The 18,469-nt window shown below is 32.9% G+C and overlaps 1 protein-coding gene across 6 annotated transcripts in view; it reads left to right on the top strand.

Moving 5' to 3' along the window:
* LOC114339212 (protein diaphanous) overlaps positions 1-18,469 on the top strand; it is a 197,929-nt gene that overhangs the window by 65,156 nt on the left and 114,304 nt on the right. The gene's annotated exons all lie outside the window — the stretch shown is intronic.

Here is an 18,469-nt window from a genome sequence, read left to right as displayed (position 1 = left end):
TGATTGATTTTAGGTAAGTTATAACGAAAAACATGTTTTTGTAGTTATATTTCAAAAAACTCGAAAACCTTAACTAACATTATGAACCTGTAAAACTCCTTTTCATATTTAATTTTGTTTATTTATTACAAATTATTTTGACATAACCTAAGAAAAAATTTGGTTGAATTGTTTGTTAAAAAATCTTTGTAAATTTTGATATGAAAATGTAAAATGTTTGTGAAAAAATAAGTTAAAAATTGTAAAATTATCAATTTCAACTCTTGTATCAAGAAAACGGTTAGAAATAAAGAAATATTGCTTGCATGTTTCTATTCTGATTTGAATAGAATAGTGCAGTCACTGAAGCTTTCACCTTCGATTTCGTTGAATCTTCATCGATTTTCATGAAAATTGGTGAGTAATTAGAAGATACCTCAAGGAATAGAGGTGACAGGATGCAAACTTGCGCTTTTATCCTGGGGGTGGACCCCTTCTCGGGGGTGAAAATTATTTTATTAAAAACAATACCATAAGTCAGAGGGACAAATTCTAAGTCAAATTTGATATATAACGTTATTTAATAACTAATAAATTTGATTTTTGAGTTATTAAATATCAAAGATTTTATTTTTTCATAAAAAATGCTCATTTTAAAGTTATTTTTCACGTATAACTCAAAAACTATAAGCTTTTACAAAATAGTTATTATTGACGAAGTTATCAATCGTTAGTATTGACGAAATCAAGATAATAAAAAAAAATAAATACACCCCTTACTTAAAGAACTAAACTAATGTTAATTCAAAGTGAGTGATGGGCAATTGAGTGTATATTATTTTCGACGAATACTCAAATCTAAGTATTCAAGCTTAAATAACGGGAAAACGATGCACTTTATCAAATATACCTGTTAAGCACTTGTCAAGGTACTTCAGAATATCTATCAAATGAGCTGAAGAAGAAGTTAATAGCTTCAAAATTAAGCAAGTTATGATGAAAATAAGAGAACTCTTTCGAATTTTTTAGGAAAAAGTGAAAAATAAAACATCCCATTTTCACAAAAATTAAAAATGTATAGTAATCCTTACAAGAATTTGTTTATATTAGTATAAGTAATTATTCCAACAAGTTTAACCGGTTTAGAATGCATATTTTTGAAAATAAAAAGTGTAATTTAAAAAAATCTGATTTTTAAAATAATCGTAAGTTTCATTTTCTTTTGATAATAACTCTAAAAATACTCAATATACGTAAACAATGATATATAACTAAATTTTAATTTTTTCCGTGTCAAATATTTTACCTTTTTTACTTAATTAATTATTGTTGTAACGTTATTTTGTGTTTCTTATAATAAACGATTGTTTGTAATTCTTTCCAAATTACTTTGAGTGCTACAATTTCCCGCCAAAGTAACGTATGTGTGTGCTTACGTTACATTTTTTATCAAGACTCAAGGTTTTAGAACCCGTAAAATAACTTAAGTATCAATTAACCGCTAAAACTATACAAAAACTTAAAAAAATATTGTTCTTTATTAAACTGTAGACCTCAAAAAACACCCTGGTAAATTTTGTATAATTTAAATAAGCTTAACCAGGTTAAATTAAAAACATGGTTTTTCTACAAAAACGTTTTTGGTGACTTACGTTACTATGCCAAAAAGGTATCGATATAAAACAGTAAACATATCCGTTTATTACAAAATTTGTTAATAATCTTACAACAGCCACAGCTCTATCGATGTCAACTTATTTTTCTCAAGTGAAGTATTTAATTTGGATAAAAAAAACAGATGAATCGAATTTATTGTCTCAGGTTAAGGGCATAGGCGCAAAATGCCGCCTGTCAAAATGTTCAATGTATTTTAAATGTTTTCATTTTTTTCGAATCTTGAAAAACTAATAAATATTTTTGAAAAATTTAAACCCAGAATGAAATATTGCATTATTACCGAGGGCCGAAAATCCTATAGAATAACCAAAAAGTTTGTTCTGAATAAGATATTTGAAATTAAAAGTCACACTAAATTTTCTCTTTCTTTTCAGTCCTGGAACTTTTTAAAATAAACACTTTAGAAGTTTTAAGGGACTTTCGGCCCTCGGTAATAACGTAATCTTTCATTCTGCGTTTAAATTTTTCAAAAATACTTATTAGTTTTCTCAGGATTCGAAAAAAATGAATACATTTAAAACACATTGACACTCTTAACTATAATATAGTTATAGTCGGTTCGCTAAACTCAGACACACTTGGCTAGTTATTTTAGTAAGTAATTTTGTCAATTTGATCAAATTGGTAAAAAAATAATTAGTAAATAGTTAATAATTACTGAATAGTTAATAATTTTGCCAATTTTGCCAAAATTGTCCAAAAACAAAAAAATACCTACTAAAATCACTAGCCAGTTGTGTCTGAGTTTAGCGAACCGACTATATAGTCGGTTCGCTAAACTCAGACACAACTGGCTAGTGATTTTCGTAAATAATTTTGCCAATTTGGTAAAATTGGCAAAACAAATAATTGATCAAATTGGCAAAAAAAAATAATTACTAATTAGTTAATAATTACTAAATAGATAGTACTTTTGCCAATTTCGGCAAAATTGGCAAAAAAAAAACAAAAAAAATTACCTACTAAAATCACTAACCAGTTGTGTCTGAGTTTAGCGAACCGACTATATTAATACACTCACAGACAAAAATATTCCATATTTTATTTTGAGTCTGTTTTTGAAGTATATTTTTTCCTTTTGAAAAGTGTGGTACTTTTTATTGCTAAATAAGTTGTGCTCGAACTATTCTACGTATTTTCATGTCAAGTAACTTGCATATTGAAGAGCTACAACAAAGAAGAGAAATTCATAAAGTAGTTTAATTTTATTTATAACATTTAATTAGAAAGAGAAACAATAACGACAATAGAACACTTTTTTGCGGCAACAGTGTAACAATTTAGGAATTTAGTGATCAGTATTTCCTCCTCTAGCTCTAGTGATAGCCTGTATCCTTCTAGGCATGCTTCGCAGAAGGTCTTAAATGATTTTTTTGGGAAAGTTGATTCCACTTCTCGTGTGCAGCAATTCTTAATTCTGCAATTGAATTTGGAGCTGGATTTCTTGCTTGTATACGTCGTTTTAGAATGCCCCATACTCATGTCCTATGGGATTTGTATCAGGCCTCATTGGTGGCCAATCTAGAGCCTCGATACCAACATCCTTAAGATTTGGAAATCCCAATCAAAAAAGTGCATTGCGTTAAATAATAATTGACCGACTTCGCGGTCGACTAGACTTAGACACTTGCGGTCGATTTCGACTTGTTTACCGAAAAAATTAGTGCAATTTATTTTGGAAACATTGGGAAATCGGTTTTTGACGAAGCGAGAATGACATCACTTGGATATTACCGCCCGATTTCGTGAATTTTTTTGTGTTTTACTGTTTTTGCGACCAGCTATTGCCAGTAATTGTTACTGGCTTGTGATTTGTGATATTTAGTTGTGATATTTTGATGCCTTTTTGTACTTATGGTTGCATAAGCGATTGCATAAAAAAACAGAATGTTAAAAAAATCTGAGGCCGTAATTGGGTTTTAATTTCAGTATTTTATAAATGCTAGAATATTCCATATGGTGTGGTGAACTTTGAGAAAAAAACACAGTTTGATTGGTACACCCGGTATACAAAGACAATTTACCTGTCTTGCAACAATATTATTACAGCGATATTGTTAAAGAATAAGGCTATAACATATTTAAAAAATCACTTAAATAGGACGACAGGTTTAGCTTAGGAAATTCGAGACATCAAAAATGTTCCATAAGGTGGTGAGTTAGTTTCTTGGAGTAGTGTATAAAATAGTACATATAGTAAATATACTCATTCACTACAAAATTTTCTAATAATCTTACAAGAACTATATTGGTGTCAACTTATTTTTCTCAAGTGAAGTATTTAATTTGGGACACATATTTAGATGTATCGAACTTATTGTCTCAGGTTTATTAATTATAGTTTGTGGGTATCATGGGATCTGTTTTGAATTGGACGTTTTTCATAGGGGTCTATTTTTTTGCTTGAATCACTTCAGGATGTACGTTGTATGTTGTATTAAGTAATAATCACGATATGCACCAATAGCAAACAAAATCTGAAAAAAAATCGAAAATTTTGGCATTTTGTTCCCATATTTTACCTATAACTTGCTCTATATATTATATATATTGCTCTGCAAAAAAAAATAAAGAAAAGTCGTGTTGTTATAGGGTTAGGTTAGGATCTGCTTTGTCCAACTACGTTAGGCCTGAACCTTGCTTGGTTAATGGGTATCAATTATTCAAATATGTGTCTACTTATGCTATTGTAGATTAAGCGTTCCAGCAGTTTATGGACACAGTTCAGCAGTGCAATCGGTCGGTAGTTTTGAGACATTTTGAAACATTTGCCTTTCCTAATTTAGTATGGTTACACTAGACTCCTCATTAATAATTGTATTTGCATAGTAGCCTACAATGAGAAATTAAGTTGTGAATGACCGAGACCCACATGCTTTTTGAGGCTAAGTGTTCTAACTTGTCTGTAAACAGTTCTAAATCTTGTATACAATAATTGTAATTCCTTAAACAGGAATCTACTTTCCGTAGAATTATTTTCTATTGTTGTTTTTGTGACGATTTTTCGTTATAATCCCGTATACGGTGTCCGTATAATGAACACACTATAATTTCCTTAATGAATGTAATTGACAATTAGGAGTAAAGTACAACCAACTATTAGCAATTTTATTTACCTTTTATCAGGCTAATACTCGTAACCCAACTTTATTATCAAGTAGCCATTTGCGTTCATTTATTTTTTATGAAGTGTTTTAGAAAAAAAAAAACAAAATATTGCAGTTTATTTTTAACATGTTTGCAGTACATCGTCGCGTCGTTTGTGACTAATAGTTTGGGAGCTGACTGAAGTAAAACGATTATTTCAAGTGTTTTACTAGTACGCTGATAAGAAATAATGTATTAATATTTATTTATTAAAGGAACAATACACCTAATCCCATGAAACTAACATTTTAAATTCGATCTAATCTGTTAATTTACTGTCCCTAAGTATTTGCAATGGTTCATCTTAGAATCTAATAATAATTATTGTATAGGTACTTCACTGTTGTGGCTAGGTTCACTGCCAGCCTTTAAAATGACATTTATTCATTTATCACCATTACATAAGATCGAAAGAAAGACTATAAGGACCCACATAATAGTAAAATTAGTAAAACTGGGTCCAGAGCACGGAATATAGAATTCTATTTTGCTGACGTCACAAAATAGAATTTCATAATGGGAGAATCAGCGGTTGCTAGGCAACGTGACGGAAGAAGAGGGCCAGGTCGAAGAAGAACGGCATGGCTTAGAAACCTTAGAGAATGGTTTAACACAGCGGTCGGGGAACTTTTTTAATCATTACCCCAAAACATTTTTGTGTAAGTTGATATTACCCCATCGCGAAGAGCAAAAAAAACGAAATCGCCTCTTTTTAGCATCTTTCATATTATAGCCCCCCATGATAATTTTGAAGAGAAAACAATAACTAAAAATTTAATTTAAACACAATTTATTCAATTTATCAATGTAATACCTAGTAATACATAACGGTAATAATAGTAATATATAACAAATTAAAACCCATTGGGTTACAATTGAGGGTTGACAATTTGGGGTACTGTAACAAATAATAATAATAATAATAATAATGGTGGTACAAACAAAAATTAGAATTGAAAGAATTAGAAAAAAAAAGAATAATTAAAAACATTTTTCCTTTACGTTTTGGAGAAATGATGTTGTTTCCTGTTCGATACAATTGCTTCAAAATTGGGACTTTTTGATGCAAGAGCGATATGAATACAGTCTTCGGCGTTTAATCGATTTCTGTTCTTCGTTTTTATATTCATTAGAGTGGAAAAGCCTTGTTCGTACAAATATGTTGTTCCAAATGACAGCAATTTCTTCTGGTATCATAGCAATTTCACATTTAAAAGGATCTACAATCCAACTGACAGTACGTGTATCAAGATCTGGAAAGTAATCTGAAAACCGCTTTCTGAGTTTGATAAGATGTGTCACAATTGTATCCTTGATGTCAGCAAAAGCAATATTTTCGCAATCTTCCAAAAACAAAGCTAACAGAGCTTGAAAAAGAAGCTATCTTGTTCTGTTCTACTTTCTGTCTCCAATATTGCAGCTTTAATCCAAACGCTTACACTATTTCTCTCGCTGAAATGATATTAATTTTATTTCCTTGCAATTCTTTGTTTAATACTCGTATATTTATACTCATAAAAATGTCCGCTAAATATGCGAGATATGCAACCCAAGAAGAGTTTTTAAACTTATCTGCGAGAATATTTTTTTGATCAACCATAAAAATTTCGACTTCAGTTTTGAGAGTCCATACTCGATTTAGAACATTTCCGCGAGAGAGCCACCTTACTTCTGTATAATAAAGTAGGTCCGTATATTCAGCTTCTCCGTCCTGACATAATTTACGAAATAGCCGCGTATTTAGTGCATGTCCCTTGATAAAATTTACAATCTTGATGACATCATGCATGACCACTTCTAGTGTAGGTTCTAAATATTTGACCATAAGGGCCTGGCGATGGATCATATCATACAGTGAGTAACTTCAATATTTGGGTTATTTTTTTTACGAAAGCCGAAAAACAATTAATATGACCCAGCATAGCTGGAGCTCCATTCAAAGATACAGAAATACAATTTTCCCATTTTAAACTTTGCGCATTGAAGTATTCATTTACTTTATTGTAGACATCAATTCCACGAGATCTTAACTCGAGAGGAGAACAAACCAGCAATTCCTTTTCAAAATTATCTGCACCTTTGTAGCGAACATATACCATTAGCTGTGAATTGCTACTAAAATCAGTTGTCTCATCAAGCTGAATAGCAAAATATTTAGCCTGTTTTAATGTTTTAGCCTGGTTAATGGAAATAACCTGTTCCTTCACATTTTCTGCTAATATAGAAATTCGTTCTTTCACAATTCTCGCAGACAATGGCACTGAATTCAGTTTCGTCGCTTCTTTTTGACCACACATAATCTCTGCCATTTTTACAGCAGCTGGTTTAACCAAATCTTCACCAATAGTGCATGGTTTCTTATTTCGAGCAATCAACCGGGCTACTTTAAAGCTAGCCCTTGATGCTGAACGTTGATCAAATGTACCAAACAAGTTGCTATTCAATCTTTGTCTTTTAACAGATATTTCTAAATTTGCAAAGTATTCTCGCGGTTTGGAAGACAGGTGTGAATGCAAATTATCTAAATGTTTCTTCAATTGAATTTTTTTGAAAGATACTGGAAGTCAGTACCTTCATACATACACACAGTGGTTTCATTGCACCCTTGTCTTCTATTTGTGTAAACTTAAAGGAGACTTTAAATTAAACGAGGCTTTAACTAATTCATTATGTATTGATTAAAGCCTCTTTTAACTTTATTATGAAATCGGGCGTATATTGTTTAAGTTGAAAAAAATACTAACAGGCTTTTACACGTTACATACTTTTTACTCACAAAACTTTCTTTTTACCCCCAAAAATTTCATTTTTACCCCATTTGGGGTAATTTACCCCGGTTCCCCGACCGCTGGTTTAACAGATCCTCTGCATCTCTTTTCCGAGCTGCCGTCAACAAAATTACTATAGCCAATTTGATAGCCAACATTTGATAATCGAGCACGGCACATGAAGAAGTGACGTCACTAAAATAGAATTCTATTTTGCGTGCTCCCACTACAGAACCGCATAAGATGGGTTGATCGCGTATTAAGAATGAACTCTGGAAACTCCACCAGAATATCTTTGTTTCAAAACTCAATAGGAAGTAGAACTAGAGGAAGAGGAAGATCTAGACTATAATATCTCGATGACGTGGTAGGGGATCACAAAATAATTGCCATTAGAGGATGGAGAAGAAAGGCCTGTGATTGGGACAAATGGAGGGGCATCCTGAAATACGAAGGGTTGTAGAATCATGATGATGATGATACCATTATTTATAGATGTTGACGAATAACCTCAAGTTTTATTGTGGTATTTTTTCTCGTAACATATCCCTTCATTTGAGTTTATATTAATTTAGTCTGATAAAGTTCGCAATTTCTCTTTATCTTATAATTTTCAGTGATAATCGAACGACGAAATTTACCAGTTGGAAATTTTAATCCAGTAAACAAATCTGCAGTAAATTTTTTGCAATGTTTGAAACAAGAAAATTTCAAGTAGTTTTGAAATTCTTCGCGATTAGTTTATGACATTACAATGGGGACTATCAGTTGTGGCATAAAAACTGTGTTCTCAATAATTTTCAAACGAAGTATACGCAGTTATTTTGTTTTGCTCATCTCAACATCAGACAATGTCTAACACCATTAAAAAAGAATGTGTGTGTACTTTGTACGCACGTAAGAAGTTATACTTCTACTACATATTATGTGATTTTTAAGACAATACCAAAAATTTAAAAAATAAAAGAATAAAACGCACACAAACACATTGAAAAATGCCACAAAGAAAAAATGATTTCTGAACGATAATAATTGTTGGCAAAAATTTTAAATACGCATTTTCTGAAAAAAAAATATATAACAAATATACTTACAATCATAAAATGCATAAAAAAATAAAAACTTGCATCGGGAATCGAACCCGTGAATTTCGTGGCGCTTTGATTCGTAATCGAAGCCTAGACTCACTCGTCCAATTCCACATTATTTGTCATGTGGAAAAATAGGGTAACTGAACGTTTTACTGTTTGACAGTTGTTTTGAATATAATTAAATTATGTAGTTTAAATTTTGTGGAAGAAAATATAAAAATATAGCAAAACAGTAAGAAAACAATATATTAGATGAAGATTGGTAGAACTTTTGTTGGTAATCAAATTAAGTATGTAAATCAAAGCATTACATACCTACTAGATAAATAAATCTACGCCAAAAAATCATAATTTAAAAATAAAAATCGGACCTAATTTGGGATTTCTCTCTAAAATCCCCATTCTTGAGAAAATAAATGTACAGTAGAGCGTCGATTATCCGAACGTCGATCAACCGAACGACCGCTTATTCGAACTATCGACTCCCGCGTCCCGCACTCGAATACCGAGCAAGCGTTAGTAATTGACGCTTAAAATATCTTCAATTTTCTTCAATATTGTATCCAAAAATAATTATGTTGTTGCAAAGACTGCACTTTTTTGTTTAGTTGCTAGTTGTCATTATCAAGATATAAATAAATATGTAGGTATATAAATATGGCTTTTATTCACTTGTGGATAAATATGTATGACTATAAATATGTATCAATATATTGTAGTTCGATTACCCGAACAAATCGGTTTTCCGAACACCTATGTCCCCCAATTAGTTCGGATAATCGACGCTCTACTGTATTTTAACCTAATCCAAATGTATAATTACAATATGATTATAATAAAAACTACTTACCAAATTAGAATGAGTTTTCCTTGTCCAAAATAGTCCAAAAGTCCAAAAATATAGGTATATGAAAACTATTTAAAAAGGCAGTATAACTATTAATTAACTTTTGTTTGTTGTTTCTTTTCACACAAATTTTAAAACGCAACAACCATAAATAATCTAACTACAGCTGTGCCACAGCCGCCATATTGAATAATTTTTGACATGTCATTTGAACATCCAATCAGAACAAAGTTATAATGCGCATGCGCCGGGATCATAGGTTTTAACATATAAAAATTCACCCTCATATCGCCGGTAAAGAAGTATAACTTCAAAAATCATTGTCGCTGGCTCCCTAACTATGGATGGTATTATGCGCGGGCGACAATTTTTTGTCTTTTTTGTGATTTTGTGGAGTGAATATTATTTCGAAATTGTGTTTCAAGTGGAACATGTCAGTATATGTATGTATATTTAATTTTTTCTGTATTGTCTAGCTGCGAAATTTCGTCAAAAATATTGTTTATTTGTAATTTTTAGTTTATTTCTAATAATACATTTGATTTCTTTATTAACAAAATTCTACGATATATTTTATACTTAGCTAATATTTGCCATAATGTTCGTACTCATTTACAGAAATTTACAGAAATTAATAATATAATTATTGAATGAAACATTACGGAATGGGACGTTTCGGCGTCGCCGTTTCGGCGTGGCCATTTCGGCGTGGCCGTTTGGGCGTAGAGCCGTTTCGGCGTAGGCCGTTTCGGCGTCGGCCATTTCGGCGCCTGCCGGTTCGGCGCCCGCCGATTCGGCGCCCGCCGATTCGGCGCCGGCTGATTCGGCGACAGATACTTTGGCAAAGTGAGAGAGAAAAAAAATAGTTGTTAATGTATGATAGTCTGAAATTTTCTTTAACAAAAAATGTAGAGTCAGGAGAACAATTTTCGACATTTTAATTTTAGAAGATGTAAAATAATACCCGAAAGTTAGGTTTGGACCGAAGGGTTAGGTCTTCCTCCTTTGAAAATTGTACTGTATAATATATAATATATATAATATATTAATTTTTTAATTAATTATGTGCAATTAAATAGCTTACATTTACAAAAGTTGGAAAAAATAACATTTAATATATTTTTTTAGTGTGGTATAGATATAAATCAAGAGCCTCTTAAATTTCTAAAAAAGTAACGTAGGTATAATCTAATGTCTTACTAATAGACTCCAATGTAGGTATTTAGTCAACTAAAATAAAATCTCTGACGCCGAAATGGCCGACGCCGAAACGGCCTACGCCGAAACGGCCTACGCCGAAACGGCTCTACGCCCAAACGGCCACGCCGAAATGGCCACGCCGAAACGGCGACGCCGAAATGTCCTAGACCCGAAACATTATGCTTGGAATTATTCCGTTACTGAATGTTTCTTGTACATCTGGTATATTTATCTTCTTCTGTCTATATATTTAGACAAATTGTATGAATTTTTGTAATTCCTTGGAGCTTTTATTTGGACTTGTTCCACGTTTGCTTTCTGTGCTGAATAGCCATTCATTTATGGTTTTGATTTGATAAATTTTGAGATTTTTGCTTACATATTTTTGTATCTCTGAGTTTTCTAGTTGTTCTTAGTAACTAATCGGAGTTAAGTTTATTAGTTCCAACGGTTTGTACTATTTTTCATTAAGTAACAGGAATAATCTGATACATTTACATGAACATAAGATTAAAAACTCCCGTTTTAAATCACAAGATAAAATGTGACCTCGGGCAATTTGAGATAATGGAATATTATACATTTTTTAGCTCAGAGTCACGGGATAATACACTGTTATACAACTGATAGGTCGTTGAATGTTAACAACAGGAAACCGAATAGTGCAGCATGTCTATTGTTTTTATTTGACACCAATAAAAGAATGTTTTATGTAAAAAACAAGGATACCTACTACTCAGATAAGAAATATCATGAATTTTACAAAATATTTCTCCCTGAAATATTGGAAGTAAAACCAAAAACAACTTTGGTTTATCCATTCGATCAATTTTGAAAAAATATAACATCCTAACAACTTTGTTGGTTTTCGCAGAATTGTTTAAAATAATCTTTTATTTTCACTATTTTGAGAACGATTTCCCTAGTGGAAATCGAAACGTCAATCAGCAGTTAAAATTTTTATTTTCATTACAATCAAAATTGTGGGTTAATCCCATCCATATCATATTCTTTTATGACCGATTAATGGTGTGGTCTACAAATACCTATTCCAAATACGAAACTGATGCTAATTGAATTCAAATTAGGCTCTGTGTGTTACAAAATCAAAATAAAACCTTTAGCTTGGCTATATTTAGATATCGGTGACAAAAAGAGAAAATTTCAGAATACAATAACAATCATCAATTCTTTTCGGAAGAACAGTTACTAATGTTTGAGGTTAATGGATATTAAGGACTCTCGCTAGTTTGGACATCTTGTTATCTGGCCCATTTATACAAAATAAATATAATTGACAACAATCTACCTGATATTTGCAAAGGAACGGCAGATTTGGATAACATATTTTCTAATTGTAGCTAGTACTCGTATACACATCAGTCAGACATCCTTAAGAGGAAACAGTAGCGATCAACAGGTAGCGAAAACGCGTTCCAAGATTGCGGCTGTAATTTTGAATATTTTTTCGAGATTTTTGGCACACTTATTCGTAATATAATAAAGAATGGCGGTACAGAGTCCAATTTGAAAAATATATTAATATGTGGAAATTGCTCTGTAATTAAATACAATATTAAAAAAACGAGCCTGTACCGCCATTAAGAAGAACAAAAAAATACGCTTTCTTCAAATAAACTTTTTTATCCGATGTCTAGATTTTGTGTCATTTTGGAACTACTAAAATTTTTTATTTCATTAATAGTTCCAAAATGACACAAAATCTAGGCATCGGATAAAAAAGTTTATTTGAAGAAAGTGCATTATTTTGTTCTTCTTAATGGCGGTACAGGCTCGTTTTTTTAATATTGTATTTAATTACAGAGTAATTTCCACATATTAATATATTTTTCAAATTGGGTTCTGTACCGCCATTCTTTATTATATTACGAATACGTGTGCCAAATATCTCGAAAAAATATTCAAAATTACAGCCGCAATCTTGGAACGCGTTTTCGCTACCTGTTGATCGCTACTGTATCACCTTAAGGTGTAAAAGTACGAAATTCATATACTTTTTTTGGGAAATTCTAAAATAAAAATTACTGTACCAATTGTTTTGAAAATTTGCGGAAGCAGTTACTATAAAAAGAAGTACATACACGTAAAACAATTTTCATAAAAAAATATTGAAAATTAAACGATTTATGCGCCATCTACTGGCATCGTGAAAATAAAAACATGGCCCCACTGCTGCAGTGATTGGGGCTAATAGAGATCCTGAAACATAAAATTTCAAAGTGATTATTGAAATATGTATAAGTTATTTCCGATACCATCAACTAAGATTTTTGAAAAATATTAAAATTTGGAAAAATGACGAAGTGTTGAATTTTTTTTTATATATATATAGTTTAGCTCTCCAGGCCTAGAAGGCCCATGGCTTGGTTTACTATTCCTTTCCAATCTCTCCTATTTGCTGCTTTATTTTTCCAATTTGTGATTTTCAGTTCTTCTATGTCTTTTTCAACATCTTTCTTCCATCTGGTTTTCGGTCTACCTTTCTTCTTCTTTCCTCCTATTCCTCCCGTTAGTATTTTTTTGGGAAGTCTCGTGTTTGGCATCCTTTGGATATGTCCCAACCATCTCAGTCTTTGTGATTTTACGATCCCTACTATGTTTGGTTCACCATACATCCTCTCCAATTCCACATTTGGTCTTCTTATCCACATTCCATTCCATATCTTTCCGCCAAATATTTTTCTTAGGACTTTTCTTTCCCATACTTTAAGCATGACTTGCTCGGATTTGTTCATCGTCCATGTTTCACTGGCATACAAGACTATAGGTCTTATCACTGTCTTGTATATTCTTATCTTAGCCCCTCTAGATATGTTCTTATTTCTCAATAAGTTGTTTAGAGCAAAGATACAACGATTGCCAGCCATAATTCTCGCTTGGATTTCTTCTTTTATATTTGGTCTCCTAGTGAATGTCGCTCCTAGATATTGGAATCTCTCTACTTCCTCGAATTTATATATTTTTGCCTCTGTGTTTATTGTCAGGTATTGTCCTTGTGTGTATTCTCGTTCTGTCCATTCCATATATTTAGTCTTTTCTTCGTTTATGTATATCCCTTTCTTTCTTCCTATCGCCTCTAGTCTTTTTAGTATTTCTTTTAATTCTTGTTTGCTTCTGGCTATCATTACTATGTCATCAGCGAATGCCAAGCATTGGTGTTTTCGTTGGTATACAAGTCCTGTCCTGTTAATTTCGGCTTCTCTGATGACTATTTCAAGAAGGATACTAAACAACAGTGATGACAGTGGGTCTCCTTGTCGTACCCCTTCACCGACCCTAAACTTATCTGTTTCCTTTCCATTTATTTTAACCCTGTTCTCTGTTTCTCTGAGTGTAACTTTTACCATCTTTATTAATTTTTTACTAATTCCAATTTCACATAGTGCTTTGTATATTTCTTTTCGTTTAACTCTGTCAAAAGCTTGTTTAAAGTCAATGAATAGGGCCATTGTAGATTTTCCGTATTCGTAGCTTTCCGCTTGTATCTCACGCAGCAGGAAAATTTGATCCACCGTGCTGCGTCCTCTTCTGAATCCACATTGATATTCTCCTATGTCATTATCTATCTTTTGTGTTATCTTGTCTTTTATATGTACTGCAAGTATTTTATATGCAACGTTTAGTAGGGCTACTCCCCTGTAATTATGGCATAAACTTTTGTCGCCTTTTTTGTGAATTGGACACAGTGTGGCTTCAGTCCATTCTTTTGGTATGTGTTCTTGTTCCCAAATTTCTTTTATCAGCTTTTCCAAATGCTTAATTAGTACTGGTCCTCCATATTTAAACATTTCAGCTGTTATTTCATCCTTACCTGGGCTCTTGTTTTTCTTTAGTTTTTCTATTATTTCTTTTATTTCTTTTTCATTAGGCGGTCTTTCCTGTATTTCTTCTTGATCAATATTTTCATTCGGTCCTTCTTCTTCTTCTTCTGCATATTCTGTTGTGGGAATTTCATTTAGAAGCTCTTCGAAGTATTCTCTCCATCTGCTCAGTATTTCTTCGTCGCTTACTAAATTCCTTCCATTTTTGCTTTTGTAGCGTACAGGTTTTCTTTGGAACCCCTTTTTCTCATTTTTTACTCCTTGATATAAGTTCCTGACTTCTCCATTTTTATAGTTTTCTTCTATGCATTTCAATTTATCTTCGTTGTACTTTCTTTTCTTTGCTCTTATGATTCTTTTAGTTCGTTTTCTTTGTTCGTTGTATTGTATCTCCATCTTGTATTGTATCTCCATCTGAATCTGAAGTGTTGAATTTTTTTTTAATTAGCTAAAATATTTTCGGTTGCAAAAACCGCCAAATTGACATTTTTTATCCGATCCAAAAACCCCCAGTATATGGTATAGAAAATAACTTATATTTCAATAATAACTGAAATTTTATGTTTCAGGATCTCTATTACTTATAGGTCTGGATCCCGCGTATGAAAAAAAAGTTGAATAATAGCAAGCTGCAAATTTGTTAATAGCTTAAGGATGTCTAGTCGGATAAACTTTGATAGATGGGAACACTGGAACAGGGGCAGTTTTAACTGTGGAACAGGTTAAAAATTTGGAACGGTCACACCACGAAAACGGCACATTTATTTTGTCCGACAGAACAGACTTAAACTCTCCGAACAGAGATTAAACTCTCTTGCAAAAATCAGACTGCTATTTATCACCTGTCATAATTCCTGTCATTTGACATATTCTACATGTTCCACTCATTAAAACGCCCATTTGGTGATAAATAGCAGTCTGATTTTTGCATGAGAGTTTAATCTCTGTTCAAAGAGTTTATGTCTGTCTTGTCGGACAAAATACATGTGCCGTTTTCGTGGTCTGACCGTTCCAAATTTTTAACCTGTTCCACAATTAAAACTTCCCCTGTTCCAGTGTTCCCATATATCAAAGTTTGTCCGACTAGACACCCTTAAGCTATTAACAAATTTTCAGCTTGCTATTAATCAACTTTTTTTTCATACGCGGGATCCAGACCTATTAGTCCCAATCACTGCAGCAGTTGAGTTACATTTTTATTTTCACGGTGCCAGTAGATGGAGCATAAGTCGTTTAATTTTCAATATTTTTCAAACTTGTTTTACGTGTACTTCTTTTTATAATAAATACTCATGCAAATTTTCAAAACAATCGGTACAGTACTTTTTATTTTAGAAATTCCCAAAAAAGTATATGAATTTGGTACTTTTACACTAGGATAGCACCTTAAAAAAAGTAAAAAATTTAAACGTTTATTGTCTATAGAATGTTACGAATCTTTTGGTGCTAAATAATGATAAATGTGTTTTTGATTTTATTTTGTTTTTACTTCCTTTCCCACTCGTACCACTGCTTTGGTGCTGGGTTCCCAGCCTTTTACCTATATTTTTTCTCAAACTCATCCAGCACTCTCTTCTTAAAGACTTTTGACAAATCCATATCCTTAACTTCCTCCACTTTACTTCCTGGTGCCCTATTTGCTTTCCTTTCGGCCTCAGTTTTATTTTCATATCCACTATCACCGGTCACTTTATCACTTTACAGTTAGTAACCTCTTTAAGGTGACTTCTTCTACATAGCACAAAGTCTATCTGACTTTGCATTCCCCACTACTATGGATAACATACTGTTCTTTAGTCTTCATGAAGAAGCCAAATTCCATGCTACTGTAGAGAGTCAATTACACTGTCCTTCATCATTTCTTATTAACATCCCCAAACCTCCATGAACTCCCAATATGCTCATTAAAATCTTCTTCTTTTACTTCTTGGAGATCGTTTGATCTGTTAGTTCTGAAGCTGTCTCTAGTTAATTTCCTGGGAGGTAGATTGCCAACTATCCCTCCATCTTATCGCTTGAAACACACACCAAAAAATTTGGAACGTACGATGGTTGAAATCTACATAGTGGCTCGAGCAATCATATGGAATCTTTCTCCCTTCACCGAACGTTTCAAGCGGTGAAGGGAGAAAGATTCCATATGATTGCTCGAGCCACTATGTAGATTTCAGCCATCGCACGGTCAAAATTCTTAGTGTGTGAAACAAGCGTTTAGGTGGTCTTCCGGGTGGTCTTGAACCGGTCGGGTTGTTTTCTAGGGCAATTTTTGGGAGTCTATTCTCATCCATTCGTCTTACATAGTTGTAACACCTCCTCTTGCGCTGCATTCCCAATCTTACAATAGCTTGAATTTTGCGTTGCTCTCTAATGTTTGTATTTCTCACCCTGTCTCTTATTGTTTTCCCCACTATTGTTCTTAGGGTTTTCATTTCGGCAACCCTTAGCTCTGTTTCGTTTTGTTGGTATCTTCGCGCACTTCTGTGTCATATGTCATGATCGGTCGTATGCAAGTCTTGTAGATTATAATTTTACTATAAGTGCGCATATACGGATTTGACCAGACTATCTCTCCTGACAAAGTAGATGCTTTGTTGATCTGACTCCTCAGGTCCTTTACTGGGTCGTGGGTGCTTCTATGCCCAGATATCTGAATCGCATCACTTGTTCTATGGGGTTGTTCTTAACCACTAACTTACATCTGAGCGGATCTTTTGCTATTGTCATACATTTAGTTTTGTTGGTAAAATTGTTCAAATTTAGTTGGCGGCTTATCTGAAAGAACTGAAAGAGCTGTTAAAATCACCTACAATAAAGTTTCGTTACAATTTGTGAGTGCTGACTCATATTAGTTTAGTAACTAGGTATAGATAAAGTTATTCCCATAACAAAAAAGGAAAATCTCGAACATTACGAGGCCAATGCCAGTAAGAGATGTCCTCGTAATAAACCAGTCGTTGGTGTAGACATTTTCAATTAGAAACACTATGAGGTGCATCAAGAAATAGAAAAGATGGTTTTAATGACTGCCTTCATCATTTACGGGGAGTTTTTAAAAAAAAGTTGATTAATAGCAAGCTGAAAATTTGTTAATAGCTTAACGGTGTCTAGTCGGACAAACTTTGATGTACGGGAACACTGGAACAGGGAAAGTTTTAATTATGGAACAGTTTAAAAATTTGGAACGTCAGATTACGAAAACGTCCCATGTATTTTGTCGGACAGAACATCCAATTGATTTGTTACCCTTTCATCAAACTCTCATGCAAAAATCAGACTGCTATTACTAACCAACATGATTCCTGTCATTTGACATGAATGTTCTTCGTGTTCCACCCATTCAAATGCCCAGTTGGTGATAAACACTAGTCTGATTTTTGCATGAGAGTTTAATTAAATGGCAACAAATCAATTGGAAGTTCTGTCCGACAAAATACATGGAACGTTTTCGTAGTCTGACGTTCCAAATTTTTAACCTGTTCCACAATTAAAACTTCCCCTATTCCAGTGTTCCCATACATCAAAGTTTGTCCGACTAGACACCGTTAAGCTATTAACAAATTTTCAGCTTGCTATTAATCAACTTTTTTTTGGTACGCGGGATCCAGGTCTGTATGTTCCAAGGTTATACATAAAACAAAATTCCTATCAGGATTTAGTGACTTCGAAAATCAAAAAGAATTATCAAAATTGGCCATTCACTTATTGGGGGCGCGTTTTCGATTTTTAAGGCTCCAATTAGGGTTGTGCGTGCCTCACTTTGACAACGTAAAGGTCTATCCGTATAAATTCTCGGGTTGCATTAATAGGCTATTGATTGTCATATTCAAACATGAAAAACCGCGGAGTGCTGTCATTCAAAGGGTTGCGCTTGTTGGAAACTTATGATTAGTCCATTTTTCAGTTTTTTTAACTCGAATT

Source organism: Diabrotica virgifera, chromosome 5 (genome assembly GCF_917563875.1).
Source record: "Diabrotica virgifera virgifera chromosome 5, PGI_DIABVI_V3a".
In the NCBI taxonomy this organism is placed as follows: domain Eukaryota; kingdom Metazoa; phylum Arthropoda; class Insecta; order Coleoptera; family Chrysomelidae; genus Diabrotica; species Diabrotica virgifera.
The sequence above is the reverse complement of the archived record's forward strand: the minus strand, read 5'-3'. Positions and strand labels throughout refer to the sequence as shown.